This window comes from Phalacrocorax aristotelis, chromosome 3 (assembly GCF_949628215.1).
Source record: "Phalacrocorax aristotelis chromosome 3, bGulAri2.1, whole genome shotgun sequence".
Taxonomy (NCBI): domain Eukaryota; kingdom Metazoa; phylum Chordata; class Aves; order Suliformes; family Phalacrocoracidae; genus Phalacrocorax; species Phalacrocorax aristotelis.
The window spans coordinates 103139332-103157049 of record NC_134278.1 but is presented as its reverse complement, the minus strand read 5'-3'; positions in this window follow the sequence as shown (position 1 = coordinate 103157049).

Here is a 17718-nt window from a genome sequence, read left to right as displayed (position 1 = left end):
GCAGCTTGGCCCCTTTGCTGGTACCTCTTGGGCTTCTTTACAAATGATCCCCCTCATGGTCAGGCAAAGACTTGTAAAACAATACAACTATTGCTTCATAACCATGATAATTTTGGCTATATAGGATACAATATAACCTTATTTCATACCCAGAGTCTTTTCTCTATCAAGATATTAGTCTGAAGTGGTTTACAAAATACTTGAGATATCAACAGTGCCATGACTGGGAGGTCCACAGCAGAAGCCATTTTGTGTGCAATAATTAAATGACATTTCCTTGCACTGAGAACAGTGGAAAGTTGGCCAGTCATTATCATGTGGAAAATAATTTTTAATCCCCCTGGACAGTCACCACGGACAGCTGGAAGAGTTTACTCTGAAACAAAAAAATCATCTTGAAAAATTATGTCTCTGGTACCGTTATTCTGAATGTGAACCAAAGCCTTGGAAAAAAAAAAAGAAAAAGAAGGCTTTTAGCTTTTCTGTCATCAGTTACCTTAATTTCTTCCCCATTTCAGCTTCCTAAGGGTTCATTTTTATTCAGTGGCTGGCATTTAGGCAGAATGTTTGTTGCCCAAACATTTCCAAATGCCAGGAGGTGAAAGATGAAAAAGAGCATGTTTCATTAGGGGGGTACTCATAGGGAGATTTTTCCGATTCCTCGATCTCATGAGCACTTTTCCCTGTGTTAACTTTCTCATTTGTGTATTTGGACACTGCTGGAGATTTAACTAAAATTAACTTTAGTCAACCTTTCATTTGTGGAGGGTAAACAAAGGGGACTTCTTAATATTTCCTTGTTCTTTAATAAGGTGTTTTCTCTTACTCATTTAACAAAAGTAGTAGGCTTCAATTTACCTCTACTAAGATGTCTGACTGCAGTTCTGTTTTGCAGCTGAATATTTTCTCTCTTCTTGTCTGGTGTGGTATGAGTGCAGTGAAGAGTGCTAACTTCCCGTGCTGTATTCCAAGACCATCTGCTGAAATCTGGGTTTACTATGGTGATTCCTTGCTTCAACAGCTTATAATTCAATGCCCTCACTTTACTTCCCGAGCCTTGAGTTTCTTTGCCCATATTCCGGAAATCACTGCTTTCTACACACACACACACACACACACACTAGTATTTCTCATTGGGACAGGTAATTAGTGCAGCCAAAATTATTACAAGGACAGCTTTTACACAGATTTTCCAGTTTTGTAGTGTTGTCCATTCCTTTTAATTTGTTCTTCCCATTTATTCTTTTAACTTTACTTAGAACACATAGTGGGGGAGTATAAGTACACACTGAAAGTGGGGACTAAGGCTAGGAAGTGCCGTAGGAGCAAAGAGCCCTTCACTAGGAACACCCTGATCATACAATTGTAAGAGAACTGTGCTTGGCATTACCCAGTGAGCCTAACTAGGACCCCCACATTTGGTGTTTAAAACCCTGAGTGTCACCTTTATCTGCCCATGTGCCCTTTTTAGAGTTGCAAACCTGTGGCCTGAGAATGTTCATCAGCTGTAATAATCAATCCCTGAACTGTCCGTTTCAATAATCCAAATCAATGAATTGCCTGTTGCTTCATTTGAGATGTCACAGTTGACCACTGCCTCCATCTCCCAACGGTGAGCTGAGTGACTGCAGTCCTGTCACCTATGAGACTGTTTGGTGAAATAAATGGACTCTATACATTATCAGAGGCAATGCATCTTGTACTTTTATTTTCTTTCTTCTTTTAACAGTGAGAAATACAATTTTGCTTTTTCCCCTTTTTCCCTTGTCTTAGCACTGACACCGTGTCATGTGAAAACAAAACAAGGTTGGGCAGTGGCAGAGCTGTAAACCCAGAGGATTACACTCTCCATGCAGTTATGTGTTGGGAAATGATGATGTAAGATTGTGATATCTCTTGTAAGATGTTCTTGTCCTACATTACAACTTCCACTTGAGATTTTTAAAGTTTTTTCTTTTTTTATGGAAAATCATGAAGTATCACAGATTTTCTGTATTACGAATATTTCAAAAAATTCTGCATTCCTTCTCAGCTCCTTGCCAGTGAAGGACTGAACTATGTCCACCTGGGAAAATCTTCACTCCTACCATTGAATCAGTCCCCACAGAGATTGAATAAAATGCCCCTACTCCTGGATTGGCTTAGTGGTTGCAGATGCTCCTTAAGACTTGTCTGCTGTATTGATTTATAGAGATTTTGCCTTTCCACAAAAATTAAGTGCCTGCACTTGCCATCATCTGAGTAGCATGAGACGTACTTAAAGCAAAAAGAAATTTTATCTTCATGAAGCAAAACTTTTGGTTATTATAGAATTCGTACTTTTATAAAAGAAATACACATGATCAATAAAATACAGATGTAAAATATATACAATATGAATCTCATGCTCAGTTTCTCCCATGGTAATTTTCTCTCAGTCTCTCAAAGACTTCCTTTTAGAATGGGGTCCCATACTTCACTTTCTTATTCTTCTTTACACCTGGGCATCTGTTAGCTTCTCAGATAAAAGAAATTTCAAAGCATTTATCAGGTAACCTTTTCTTTGTGAATTTAGGGCACCTCATTCTGAGGCATCGTCTGTAGCTACTTGGCATAGGAAAGAATGGTAAAGGTTCACTCAGGCCATCTGACAGCACAACTCTGATGTGTGGATCAGGCCACAGCTTGTTAGTTCTCCTGTCTCCTTGCCTTTCCCTGCAGGCTGTAAAATGAGCTGTGTTCATAAGTGAACATGGTCACATTCTGCAGACCATATACTGTGTAAGATCTGGGTTTATTGGTTCAGAGACTATCTATAGCAGAATACATCCTGCAAACATTGGGACTGCTGTGACAATCTTTCTTTTGGTATAACGCCTTCCATTTTTTAATAAACAGTTCATTGAAATTGAGTTGAGTTTCAGATAAGAATGTACATTTTTAAGAACAGTAAAAGATTTAAAAAAAGTGATGCCTTTTCAGGAAAGGTTTTTATTTCCATTAACCAATATTCTCAATAGATTAAAAATCTTGGGAAAATCACCAAAGTTTTTTAGGACATTTACATATTGTGTATGTTCTATATATTTGAAATCACGCGATATGGATACTTATATATGCTAACACTACAGCACTAACATAGTTCCAGCAAACAGCTTGAAAGATCATACTCGCCTCTTTTCTAAAGCATACTATGGGAGAATTCGGCTGATATTTTTCATATACCTGTATTACTGGAACACATATTTTCCTTTAACCGTTCATTACTGGTCTGTGTGTGACATAAACAGATAAAAGCAGTCAAATAGAATGTATTACACAATGAAATATTTTTGTGATAGACCTGGTTTCTGCTGAATTGAGGAGCAGCCAAAAGCAGACTGACCAGAATTATTATTCATCCTGATTTTGCTGGATTTATTCATTAAAAGGGTGTCAGCCTTTTCTGTTTCCTGTAAAAAACCGTATGTATTTATGTTGAAATAATGATCTTGTGTTGGACTGGCTTAGCATAACAGTCTGTATTACTTTCCTCATTCTACAAACCAATAGTTAGTTCTCTGCCAGTGAATCCAATGAAAGATCCCAATGGAGCGCAATGGACTCCTTCTTGGTTGTGAGGAGGCTACAGTCAGCATTTCCAACAAGCTGTTAGAGCCAGAAAACCAGATGCCTCCACAGTAGGCCATCTCCCTGTCTTGCCACTTCTGTTTCTGTACCAAATATTCAGTTTTTTTCTGTCTGCCCAGAAAGCAGAAAGTTCTCATTTCTTGCATTTCCATTTACAATACAACTTCATCTTTTGGGGGGGTTAAACATTGTCATATCGCTGCACCCTGCTTCCATCCACTCAAAACACTGCTGGTAGGATCAGATTTGTGACTTGGCAGTCTGACTGCGCTCTTCCTTTGCATTCTTGTATTAATTCTTTCCCCATTACTGTATCAAAAGTAATCTTATCTTTGCTTGTAAAATCCTACAGTGTGATCTCCATCCTATTTGATCTTTTAGCACACAGTGATTTGCTTCCATCTTCCTTCAAGCCCACAATGCTTGATTTGACCCCCTTTTCTTAGTCTATTCCAAGCACAAGCACCTTCCTGTCACTCCATCTGTACCCTGAAAGCCACCACCTTATTGTCTTTGAATTAAGGGTGTCATGTTTCCAGAAATTGTTCCTGCTCATCATTTGACATGCTGTAATTTCTGTCTGCATTTTTTCTTATTTGATTTTTCTGCTGAGTTCCTATCTTAATTTCAAAACCTACAATTTTTCCGAATCACATCCTAACAAATATATTAAATATGAGTGCTTTAGGCAGCATCTCTTTCTTTTTTAATTCTTTATGCACTACCTACCACAAAAGCTGCTTGATTGGCACTGTAATAATGCTCTTAAAGATCCCTCTTTTTAGGGATATAGGTATGGAAAGGACATAGATTGTTCCTCAGAGTCAGGCTTGTTTGGGTAGTCAGGCTTGAATCCTGACCATGTGCTTTGTGCAATGTAGATTATGCTCCCCCCACATCAGCAAACAAAATAAACAGGAGTATAAACAAAACGGGTAAACAACTGGCACACCATGGCATTGCTTCCAGTGGAGATACTGGCAGTTAGTGAAACTAGTGCTGTTCATGTCTAGAAAGCTGAGGATTAACTCTGTGACCTGGAGACTCAAGACCAGAAAAAGGCTATGCATCTTCCACCACTAAATGGCACACAGGAAAACAGAAAAAGCAGAGAAAAAAACCCAATTTATACAATGAATGCAGAGAGGAGAAGGAAAGCACAACTTCAAAACCAGTTTTATTTTAAAAGGAACAAACAATCGTCTACATTCTTCTAAAAACCCTCTTACTTCATTATTCCATTATTAAAAATAATGCAAGTGTTGAAAGGCCAGCTTAAGCCTTTTGAATCTTTTCTGTAACATCCTTCTTCATCTCTGTCTTTTTCCCGTGGAGATAATAAAAAGCCTTGAAGTAAACAAAACTCAAGCAGATCTCCTAAAAGTTTCACTTAATTCTAAGAAGCACATCAATTGAAGCATCTGTACTTATTTGATCATATTTTTGTTTTATATTTTTTGTGTGGTTATTTTTAATTTTTTCCCTTGATCTCTTGCGAATTGTCCAATAACTGACCTTCCCTGTGTTCTATGTTTACTCTGTGAGAAGGATATTTACAGCTGGGTAAGGAGGTGCAATATCCGATGATCTAATTCTGCATCTCTGAATGTCTACTGCCTCCCAAGCAATCCCTACTCCTTCCCTATTCAAAAGAAATCAAGAAATTTATTTCCTTGCCAGAATTTGTCTGAATTTTGCACAATAAAACCATAGTGGATAAGAAGGAAAAGGCATTTCTGGAATGCTGGCCTATTTTCAACTCTATGTATTTCAGTGGTCAAAGTAATGCAAGCATTTTCTAAAATAGTGCCACATGTCCTCATGGTGGAACATACATACCTTACAGTTTTATCATCAAATTCGGAAACAGCCTTAAACATCACAGTGAGACAGCTCAATGGGTGGTCTGAAACTCCTATCTTTCCTTCTGAGAGCAGAAAGGAAACCCAAGTATCAAGTCCGTGCAGAAGAGAGTAATGTGTGGCTAGAAAATCAGATAATTATGGGATAGTTTACACTGATAAGGTCATTAAACTTTGCTTTTCTTAGGTTCACATGCTTAACAATTTTTAATCAGCAATCTGGGGTTTGAAGAAGTGGGTGGCCAGTTAGTCTTTTATGCATCTTTTCACAATCAATTTAATGATATGCTATGGATATTGTAAAGCATTAGGATATTTATGCTCATAATATAGGATGCAAAGGCAGCTCCTATCTCTGCAATGGACAGATTTTCCTTCATTTAGACCTACATTAAAAGATCAACTGCAAAAGCCATGCCTGCAAAAGACAACAGCAGAGAGGGTTTTTTGGTTTGTTTGGGTTTTTTTTTTCTTGGAATGTATGAAATCTGTTGTTCAGTAGTTGCTATTTTTAATGTAGCAGTGTAGCATAGTGCAGTGTTCACAAACACATGATACATCTCTGCACATAAAGATTACAAAGTGATTCATCCTTCAGCCTGGATTTTTCAAAGGTAAATCTTTATCTGTAGAATGTATCCCATCTAAAATACAGGTGAGCTTCAAAACCCCAATTTTTTTATTTAAGACTTGTACTTCATGTGAGTTGCCAATGAAGGCCTTGTTCCCTCAGACTTCTCCTTTTCAGTCTTTGGACCTAATGTCACTTTATTAGCTTGACAGGAGACTAAGAAAGTACAATGAGTCTGCCAACTAAAAACTTCCCTGAAATCTGCTGGTCAAGGTCTGCTTTCAGATCAAATTAATGTCCATACACTTGCTACTTAGGACACTTGCTGTGGATTTAGACTAGCAAATCAAGTGGAATTTGATCTGGAGTCTATCCCAAAATCAGACAGACAGTGTCTGTATTACAGAAATATTAAGTGTTCTTCAGTGTAGGTCATAGGTTTCTTTCTCTCTTTTAATAAAATCATTGAAGTATATAAATGAGAAAAAATGTCACAAATATAAAATATTTGTGAAAACTGGGAGAAAAATGTTTTGGTTAAACTCCAAGCTCCATGGTCTTTTCTTTTTCCCATTGAGTGAATAACATTCACGTTTTGAAAAAGTAAAGCATTAAACAAATCATACTCACTTTTGTACAGCAATGCTGTTTAAATTTTTTGGACAATCAAGGAAACCAAAAGGCATAATCACTTTTGCTTCTTCTTCCCATCTCCTTCCCTTGCCGGCAGGCTTACTAACACAGCACCCTTGGTGACAGGCTGCAAATGCTGCAGGGCAAAGTAGCAAAAAATAATTTTAAATAGCTCTAATTTACCTTTGTCTGTTTAAAATCTTGAAAATACTCTTACTAATGGAGCCTTTTGTAGACTTTCTTTCCTTTCCTACCAAAGCTTAAATTTTTGGTCTAAGTTACTTGACAGTGACCCTTTTCAAACACTCAAATAAAACATTTAACTTTATTTGCAGTTCCTGAGGCAACCACTGTAAATGGCAGTAACACAGAGAATTGCTCTAAGTTTACTGTTATGTCACTATGGTGTCCATATATAAAAGCAAACTACTGTTTTCTCTGGAGCTGTAATAAATACATTTTAAGGCACCCAGTTGCTAAGGGCGCTGATTGCTTTCAAGAAAGAACTCAAAAACACGTTTTGCTGGCAACAGGGAAGGGGCCCAGGCAGCCCTGAGTGTCCCACGCCAGCGCCCAGCAGCACACCCTGCAATGACTGCCTCTGTGCCAACCGGCTCAGAAGGGGAAAGGGTTGGGTCCGTCCCCCAGGCCAGTGCCTCAAATCCGGTGGTGGTGGGTAGGGGCCAGGGCATCAGGCAGGCTTGGCGGTGGGAAACCAGCAAAGCCACCGGCACTCCTGGATGGTCCTCCTCGCACAGTGTCACAGCTCCCAGCGGGTTATCAACTACAATGGCTTCTACTCTCCCTATTCAGCAAGTAGCTGAGCAATGGGACCCCAGACATTTTGGGGTTATCATAGCAAAACTCCCAGATATTCGTATGTATCCTTGAATGTGTGCACTCTCAGGCAATCTGTTGAGATCAGGAATAAAATCTGAGGGTGCTGCTTAAAAATTTGGTGCTGCAAGGATTCCTGCCACCTTGCTAGCTCTTCCCCAGGTGTTTTTAATGAGATGTTTTCACAAACATATTTTAAAATGAAAAATTATTAACAAAATACTGGCTGTGATTCCAACACTTAGGCCATTTTTTAGATGTGTAAATGGAGTAGCAAGAAGCTCTACTCAGGAAAGCCTTTGTGGTAAAGGGTCGCTCCACATCACCAGGTATGTCTGCATCTGACTCCGTATGATACATCCCACTCTCCTTTGTAGCGTTTGGTCTTCAGAGATCAGCTAAGGTGCAAAGCCAGAACTGCCGCTTCTCTGACAACTGTGACTTGAGGATCCTGCAAACTGGTATTAGTTGAAACAATCTGCGGGTTGCTTTTGCACTTGTTATGTTTCCTTCCCAGCAATCTTCCTGTGGAGCAGTTTGTATGAGAGACCCCTCATTCACTGAGGAAAGAGGCCAAAGGAAATGGCAGGGCATGTTTATTGTCAAGGAGCTTGGAGGGAACCTCTTCCATTAGCATATGGGATTTCAGAAGAGGCTCCCTGTTTACTGTTTATGCAGTTAGCCTCAGGTCCGCATGGAAATAAGTGTACCTCCAGCACAGCACATGTGTTTGCTGGTGCAATTGGGAACAGAAGGCTCTGTATGTGTTGTACCTTTCCATAGTCAGACAGGTAGAATTCCCTTTCTCATTCTTTCTCTCTTTGGTCTAAATACAGTCCCCAAAAATATGCTAATTGCCCTGATATCCTTCCTGGAAAATAAGAGATACATCAGCCCTAGTATTCAGAAATTCTTCATGTTTCGTGCAGGCTGCATGGCCAGATTAAAAAAAAAATCATGTGCCTAACTCACATCAATATATATTTCATGGGATGCAGTTGCCATTAAGATGCTGTTAATTTTATTTAAAAAAAAATTAAAGGTACTAACTCACCAATATTTTCCTTACTTTTCGCATTACATTAAGGCAGGAGCTGGTGAAAGTAAGTAGCTATTCCCTTCTCAGAAACTGTTCTTAAAGATCTCAGAAGAAGTGGACATATATCTACTCATATTTACCTGAATGTTGCGTCAATCATACCTGTATGTAGTTTCCTGATGAAACTGAAATATTTAAAGATACATAAGTCATCTTTATTATAAAATACGTCTTTCAATCCTCTACCTTTGCTTTTACTCATCTTGGTTCACCCCTACTAAGTCTTTACTTTCAATGTACTGAAGTATTGTAGCATGCTATTTCTTCACAGGTGTTGTAATACAGTTTTAAAGAGAAAACAGATAATGCAGGTAAAATTATATTATGTTTAGGATGTTCTACATTTTAATAAGAAGCTACCACAAAAATAAAGGCTCAGAAATACGGAAGTGTTATCTCATAATTCCACCTCTTTTGTGTCCTTTTTTCCTAATTGGGCACCACTATTTTCCAAGGCCAAAATCCTGAGAGTCAGGTCAGACCCATCCATGTCTTCATCTTCCCTTGCTCACCTGCTTTTGCATGAAGGTCTTTCTATGAAGACCCTCAAATCAAGCCCATGGTCCAATAAGTCTGTACAGTGAAATAACAGTAACTAATTTGTCCCAGTCACACTGTGATAAGCCAAGACCCGTCTCAAAGTAAACAGCCATTTCATTATCAATAATATAATATAAAAATTTTCAAAAATCTTACGACTCATGCAATGCAAACTGAACACAACTTAAGCTGCAAGTGATGGGACACTTCTAAGACATAATTTACTGTCAGTAGATGGAGATCTGTATTTCTACAGATGCTCCACATGGAAATAAGAAATTTATCTTCGGCTCTGAATGATGAAGAACACGATGCACAGCACCCTGGTCATACAAAACCTTATTACAACTTTAGCAGCCTTTCCAACAACATTGCACCAGCTAAGTTTCTGGTCTATTTGGAAAACATAAGACCGTATTTATGCTTTCACTTCATCTTAATTTTCTTTCAAAACCGAGCAGAAGGAAGAATATACAGACACCTTACTGCTGTCACCATGGTTATGCTTCTGACTCACTTTTCAGAAGGGACATAATTCTGCCGTGTTTGCTCAGCCGCCCGTCCAGCCTCAGAGGTGAATTTGCTGAGTGCGCTGTGGACTCTGCCAGCTGTGGTGTGGCCATGTGAAATTAGCACAGTTGCTCCCGTCTGGGTTGATCCAAGGTGCTGTGCACAGTTTTAGTGAGGCTAAAACTTGTTGACCAACAGCTGAAGCATTCAGGGCACAAAAAAAGTAATTATTTATCACCACAGAATGCAGAAAAAGACATAAGGAGGTAAAGTTGTGTTTAAGTGAGAAAGCAGAAGAAATTCAGGACCTCACTAAGAAAATTGCATAAGCCTGTCCTTACCATTGAGTACAGATGTAAGTTACAGTGGCTGTGATGAATGCAATTAATGCATATTAAAACGGGAGAGTAATCCACATTCAGCACCAATAGCTATTCCCTGCAATGGTGCTATGGTGAATATCAAGGCTGTGGCTTATGCACATGCAGCCTGCTTTTAACAATGTAAGCAACCTGAGGATGCAAGGCGGAATTTCAGCAGCAATCAGTTCTTTAAACTATTGTGGCTTCTGAACAGCTTTTGAGACTGTATCGGAAGGGGGAGAGGGCATTGGGGTGAATGAGGTTGCTAAAAGTAAAAATGAAAGATTCCTAGGGCTTTTCCATGTTTCTCTTCAAAAGTTGAAGACAGTGAAAAACCTTTTGGCCAACCACAGAGACAATGATCTCAACTTCTTTCTCTCCGGTTTCATATTTTTGTGGCTTAAAAGGAAGAAATTTTGAAAAAGTAACCTTTTCTCTTTTTCTATTGTGTATGAAAAAATATCAGAAAACAAATTCTCTAAGTGAGCAGAATTTCAAGCAGTATTCTTCTATTATGTCCTTTTTGACTGAAAAAATACCACCCTTGACTTCTAGCAGAAAGCTAAGAGCAAGTTTGTGAAAATATAAGTATGAAGAAAGGATGATAGTAAAATGCTTAAAGGATCAATATCATGATCAATTAGTTCAGCATATGTAGTGCCATTCCAGGTACGGGAATCCAAAAGAGAGAGAAGCATTTTCTGGTGGCATGTACAATCTGTTTCAGGAATAAACACAGGAAAACTGTGAGGACTTCTAAAGATAAATTTTAAAATGAGTAAATGGTTTTGGTAAATGGACAATAAGGTTATTTATTCTGAGCTAAAAATGTTTTTGGCTCAGGAAAATACGCAGCAGGAACCCAGCAGCTGATCATCTGGAAATCAAACATTTTATTCTGAGAAGCCCGTTAGCTTTTCTTACAACGTTCAGATTCAGCAAGTGTGGCAAAATAAGACCTTATGTTAGACAGGCAGAATGCTAAAATTCACCACTTTAAATAATTATCCAAAGTAGAAATATAAACACATTTATGTTTTAATTAGAAATCTTTTAATTGCATTTTTTCTTCTGCTAGGAATTGAGAGGTAAAGGAAACCTAGTCTATGTGCTTTGTGAGCTGTTTGATGCGACACGTCTCATGTCCCAAAGAGTTGGTTAAGAGAGATAAGATTTCAGCTGAGCTACTGCAGTTTTGATGGTATTACCAGCAAGCAACCCAAGGTGAGAAGTATATCTGCATTTCATTTTAAATGACAGAGCTTAAGAGCTAGGAAGAGTTACCACAAGCATCTGTTGTAAGAGTAAGGGACAGAACAAAAAAGAGCAAATTCAAGATGCAGAAAAGAGTATAAAGGATGAAATTACCCTATCTGTAAGAATGCAGAGCAGAATATGTGAGAAGGAAATAAAAGATATAGGCAGGTGTGAGATAACAAACACAGCCTCAAGAAGATAAAAGTAGGGTGTCTGACTGTTGTGATGTAATGTTAAGCCAATGAAGGAGCTCACCTGAGAAGGGCAATTCTATTAAAAGAGCAAGATAAAATACAAAGTTGAAATGTTTAAAGCGCGTTACTATTAATCCAGAAACTTATCTGTTCACATATTCCAGGATGCAATCAGGTTCTGTGTTGGGATAAAAAGGAAGCTTCTGCTAAAATGAAGGGTAAAACAGTGTCTTATAATATTTAAGACAGATTTACAGAATGCCCATTACGGGTACTTATCAAAGATGATTGTAGTTACAAGAGTATCCCAGTATCCAGAAAAGAATTCTTTTAGTATGGGTTTTTTGGAGTATAACATTACCCTATTGGATTTCTGTGAATTGGAAAGGGATTTCCAGTTATTTTTACAAACTCTACCTCTGACACATGCTTTTCAGTGACCTTACACAGGCTTAAAACCTTGAGCTATAGTCTTTTCTCACTCAGTGCAGTCATAATCTCCCAACAATGTAAAATGTTAACATTTAGCTATAGCATAGCAAGGTAATCACTGCAAAATTGATGTATGCGATGTAAGTGAACTTCTGGCACTTCTGACAATTGTAGTGATTGTGAACTTTTGGTAGTTGTGGCTACCTAAATTTGAAACTCCTTAGGCTTAAGACAAAATTTCTTCTAGACAAGCTAAAAATAAAGCACATCCTAAATGTGTCAATAGATGCTATGCTAAATTGCCTGAACTTGAAAACAATTTTCATGTTTGGTGTGTGCTGTAAAGTTGCTGCTATTCATAATACTGCTTGTAACATTTGAATCCTTCTTATGTTTTTCACCTCCTTCTAATAACTTCAGAGTATTTTGCACATATTAATCAAATTTTATAATGTTTCAAGGAATCATTAGCTCACTGAGGCATTAGCTGCCTCCATTCTTCAGAAAAGATTATTCATTTCAGACAGTGTTGAGTAAGAGCCACCCAAGTGCTCATGTGATCTCAGTAAAACTCCAGCCAGTTTCCATTGTATCTGGCCAGTCCTCAGGGTTTGGCAGGTTTTCTCATATATTTAATAACCTGCATCTCTTGCAGGAACTGAAGAGACTGGCCAGAGAGGATAACATTTGTATTAAAACTGCAACTGAAATTTTTAACATGTTCTAGCAAGCTGGTAAGTGTTCTTTTAAAGTGGAAAAACCACCATCGAAAATTACAGGCAGTAATCAACTCCTCTGAGAGCTGTTTGTTTAACTTGAGTTTACTTTTAACAGGTGTTCCCATAAGCAGGAGAGACTTTATTCCCTGTTTTGATTTATTATTCCCAGATTTAATACTCTGCATTTCTTCAGACTAAATTGTGTTGTGCACTGACAGACCTAGTGCACAAAAAGGTCTTGCTTCCTCTAGATCTGGTGCAATTGTTCCTTATTAGTTGATCTCCACCTTTGATCAATAGCTTGCTATGAATTATTTATTTTTTATTGTTACACTGTAGAAATAATGCATTGGAAAGTTATCCTTGAAGAGTTCTAAGTAACTTAAAAATGCAAGTAACACCAATAGTCATCAAATTCAAAAGAGCAGGCAAAGAAGAAAAGCCCACTATACACGAATCGCCTCTGGTAGGGAAGTCAAGGTTTTCAAAAGAAAATTACTGTAGCTAGTGTAAATGTTGTGGCTGCAAAAAGAGAGAATGAGGCTGCAAACTGGGTGATGTTACTTCAGCTGGCATTCAGCTGCTGACACGATGAGGGTGTTCCTGGAGCAGCTTCACTATAAAGCTAGTCCAAAACAGTGTTTTACTTACATAAATACACTTATCCCCAAACTCCTGAGATGACTTGGTGCCCACATCCTAAGACACCAATGAGGAATGAAGGAAACTTTTCTCTAAAGAAGACCTTAAATGAATATAGCAGCAGACAAATATTCTCTTGCAAAGATCTTGGCCTTTAGAAAATACAGTGATGAAGAACTGCCAACTCCAGCACCACCTATGCTAGATGAATTTAGAAGACAGTTTCTTAGTGATCCTGGTACGGGCCGCTTAAGCTGCTGGCTTTCGCAAGTGTGGGTGTTCCTGATTCTCTTGTTTATACACATAATATTTAGGAAAGCTGTCTCTTCCCAAGGGTCCAATTTCAGTAACAGGGGTCAATGATGATTGAAGTCAATGGGATTTCAAAATATGCTTAAAGATAAACACATGCTTTGGTACATTGCTCAGTCAGAGCCAGAATGAATGGTGCGGTTCAGCATTTCTAATCAATAATCTCTCATGTTTTTGAGACATGTAATATCTGATTATGGTCTTTATCTGCTGTTTGCCTTAAGAGTCTGTAAAACTCCTTCTATTTGTCCTTTTCTTTTAGTGGCAGGTTTTTAGTTGAAAGCCTGATCTGCTGATCTGAGAAAATGTTCTGAGATGTTTAATAGCCAAAATTGAATATGCACTTTATTTTATTTACAGCTCACATTTGGCCTTTCAAAGTCCTCATTTCCAGAACCTCTCGCATTTTCTGCTCCATGAATTCTTAATGAGTTCCAGTTGAAAGTGCTACAGATCCACATTTGGATCATAAAACCCCCCTGAAAGGTACCGTATGGCTTCCCCCAAGCCCCCACTCCACCCTGCTGCTCTAGCCTCCCCCCTTCTTTGCTAAATGTTGGCAATTTCACCAGCAGCCGGGCCGACCCACTATGTTTTAAAATCCTTTTAATCCTCTTTATAGTAACAGAAACATTTGAGACTGATCTTTGAAGGCTTTGTACGCTGCAGAACACCTGCAGCTTAACGTGCTGTGCTAGCAAACACCCCGCATGAGTCTAATGCAGTCTGGCATGTAGGAGCACTGCTGCACAATACCACTGCAATAATGAGGCCGTACCTTCACCTTAGGACCCTTACCTTCACCACTAAATCCGCTTTATCAAATGGCATACAGCCCAATAACTGAATGCATCTCAAAGGCATCACTTAAAAATTGTTCACGCTGGTGACCGGAAGCCGAATGCACGGGTGCCCCTTGTACACAACACAGTCTGCTCTCAGTCCAGCACAGAGCTATCTTTCTTTCTGCTCTGCACCTGGAGATTTGAGAGCTTGGCTAACCTGAAATACAGGGTTAGATCCAGGTCCATCTGCACTTATAAAAATGACCTTGTTAACAACCTGAAGCACCTGTGACTTTAGATGTTACTCTGAAAAAAAAAAAAATGTTTGCAAACACGCAGACAGAATCAATTTAGTAAGAAGTAATGGTTCCAGAAACTTTTTTTAAAGCCTTTAGGAGATGTCACTAAAACAGACGTCATCTTTTTTCTTATGTTTCTCTGTTGTCTTTGAGATGTTCACCTTTTGCATTTTATCTCTACATACATCTTTGCTTTTAGAAGGACTCTGGTGTACCAAAATGTGAATTTATTAAAGTGTTAGCTCAGAAACTGCTCTAAGAAGCAGATAAGGAGAGAAAGCCAAGACATGAAGAAAAGCAACCTCTGCTGAAAGATGTAAACCCACAATTACATGAGGAAATCCACTCTGGTATCCTATAGCCAATAAAGAAGGTAATTTAGTGCAGAGGACGGGCATGGTGGCCACGTAGGCATTTGTGAAGACTAAAAGCTCTCACGGGAGATGGAGAGAAAGAACTGCACGTCGCTCGCTCTGGAATCTCTGAGTTTGTTTTGATTGTTTTAACAAGGACAACCAACAGACTCCTCTGACACATACTTCTCTAAATCAGTAGAAAAGACTTTTTATTTTACTTCCTGGGAATACTATAAAGTGCAATTAATCATGAGCATAAAACGCTTTGAGATCCCCAGAGGACATGGACAATAGAAGTGCAAAACACAGCCGTGACAAAGGCTACTAGCTCTGGGTTGGATCCTGAGATGGTAGGAACTGGTGGGGCTCTGGTCACGTAGAGGAAGTGAAAAAAGGGTTTGTCTGTTTTATGTACTGCTGACAAGCGTGACACTAGTTATCCTAGGGAGAGCAAATGTACGTTACATAGTAAGGCAATAAAGAATTTCGGCTGGTTTTCAGTGTTCCCTCCACGTTCCCTCCTCAGCTTTGAAAAATGTTGGAGTCAAATGTTCCCAAACTGATAATGGCTCACCCAGATAATTAATTTTCATTACAAACTGATTCTGCTTAGAAGAAGATTTTTTTTAGTGAGAAACAGCTATAAAATACCAACTGTATTTGACCTCTTAAATTCCCAGTTCACCAACACAGTTAATAATAAATAATAATTTAATTCATAAAGTATTCTTAAACCACCACTAAAATATTTTAATGAATCTTTACTGACTTGAAACTACCTTTGAACAGAAAATATTAAGCAGCTTGAAATAAAATGGAAAAGTAATAAAATATCAGGCTACATTTTGCTTTTACTTACACTGGTGAAAATACAGATTTGCACTTCTTATCCACTTTTATGTGAACCTACCATCTCTTTTTCCCCTGGGTGTTTTATTCTTGGAAGAAAAAAGTGCTGCAATTTTGCTGGTTCAGCCAAGTAAATTCCCACCAAAACCAACCAAAGGGTGACAAACAAAGGTTAGGTCTACATTTTTCCAGGCACTCTAGAAATATTTTATGTCTTTTGTGACTTACACCAGTAAATGGGTTTCCAGGAAATGGGGTGGTCTGCTCGTTGCTGAGCCTCTGAGCCCCTCTGCCAAAGGGTGTGACACTCTTTGGAGCGACCATGGCTTCCACTGGAAAAAGTTTTTTAAGATTATACATTTGGGATTTTCAAAGATCATCCAGCAAAGCGCGCATCCAGACTTTTCTGTTTCCAAACAGCAAGGTGGCCCTGAGTTCGTCTTTGGGAAAAGGAGCTGAACTGTTGATACCATGCAATTTCTTGCCGGTTTCATCAGCCACCAGAAGTCCTCCAGATCATGCAGGTTTTGATTCAGAGACCTTTCCCTTTCATTTTTCATCAGAGCTCTATGGTCATGTCCTTTACATCCTTAGGGTTGAAATGCCTTTTTATATTAACAACCATATAGTATAAGACCCAGAAACTCCTATGAAATTTCCAAAACAGAGCTCAAAGCTTTTGTGTGCAAATTGCTTAAGATGAAGGTTCCTCTTCTGAGGAGCTCTACTTCCAGATTTCCTTCTGACAAATGTAATTGCTGATGAAGCCCTATTTTCACGATGCAAAAAGTACAAAATAGATCTTTTTCAACTGGCTCTAACTGAAACCATAAGCAGCAATCTGAGCCAGGCAGAGAGGAACACTGCTTCCAGCTGAGCCGGGAGGAGGTGGTTTTAGCTGCACCATTTAGATGAGGCCTGTGACACCCTGTCCTTCCATGTGCACATTTTTGTTACAGGCAATGCGGCAAAGGCATCACCACGTTGTAATGACCGGCATGCTGTTCAGTAAAATCTCAAAATCTCCTGCTTTCGAGCTATCTCAAGGAATGTACACACACGCTTGTATAAATAAAGGGGTCCTTTTGAAAGTGTACCTTAGTGCAGTTGCTATGCAGTCTCTGCTGAATTGTACACCATAGCATTCGGGTCACTGGAACTGCTGCCCCACATGGGTCCATCATCTCAAAGAGCTATTGTATTAAGCTGGCATCTGTGAATGGCAGACAGAAATTAGATGAAGATAGATTTATTTCACTGTGATTCTATTTCTCATGTTTTCTTACTGAAGTAGTACCTTAATGGCAAAACTTTGATTACGAGGAAATGTGATATCAAAGAACAGAAGTATAGAAATCAAAAAGCAATCTTGTGCTTCTTTATGTTGAGTTCTGGTTCAATTTAGAAACGACCTGGACTATTGCAATGCTAATAATTAGCAGTACATCTGTCCTAATAATCTTAATTATGAAGCAAAATATAAAGCCTCCCCAAATCTGGAGGAAATTTGAATCAGAGTCTAAATTTCAGGACATAGGTCCCTCCAGTGATGCATTAATATACAATAGAAATGCATTCTGTGGGATGAATAAAAATGTGTCAAACTCCTGCCATTCAAGATCATGCACTAGGAAACTGGATAAACTTTATCCTGCCAATATTAAAAACAGAAAAATATTATTTATCTTGTGTACTCCCCCACCATACCATCTCATCCCTAGAAATTAAGGAGACAAGGAAAAGGGGTGAAAGAGGTGTTCCTGTGCCATTCCTCCTTGTTTCAGAGGCTCAGAAAACCTTATAATCTAACCAAATTTGTCTCTAACTAAAATTACTAGCCTTCCTTCCAT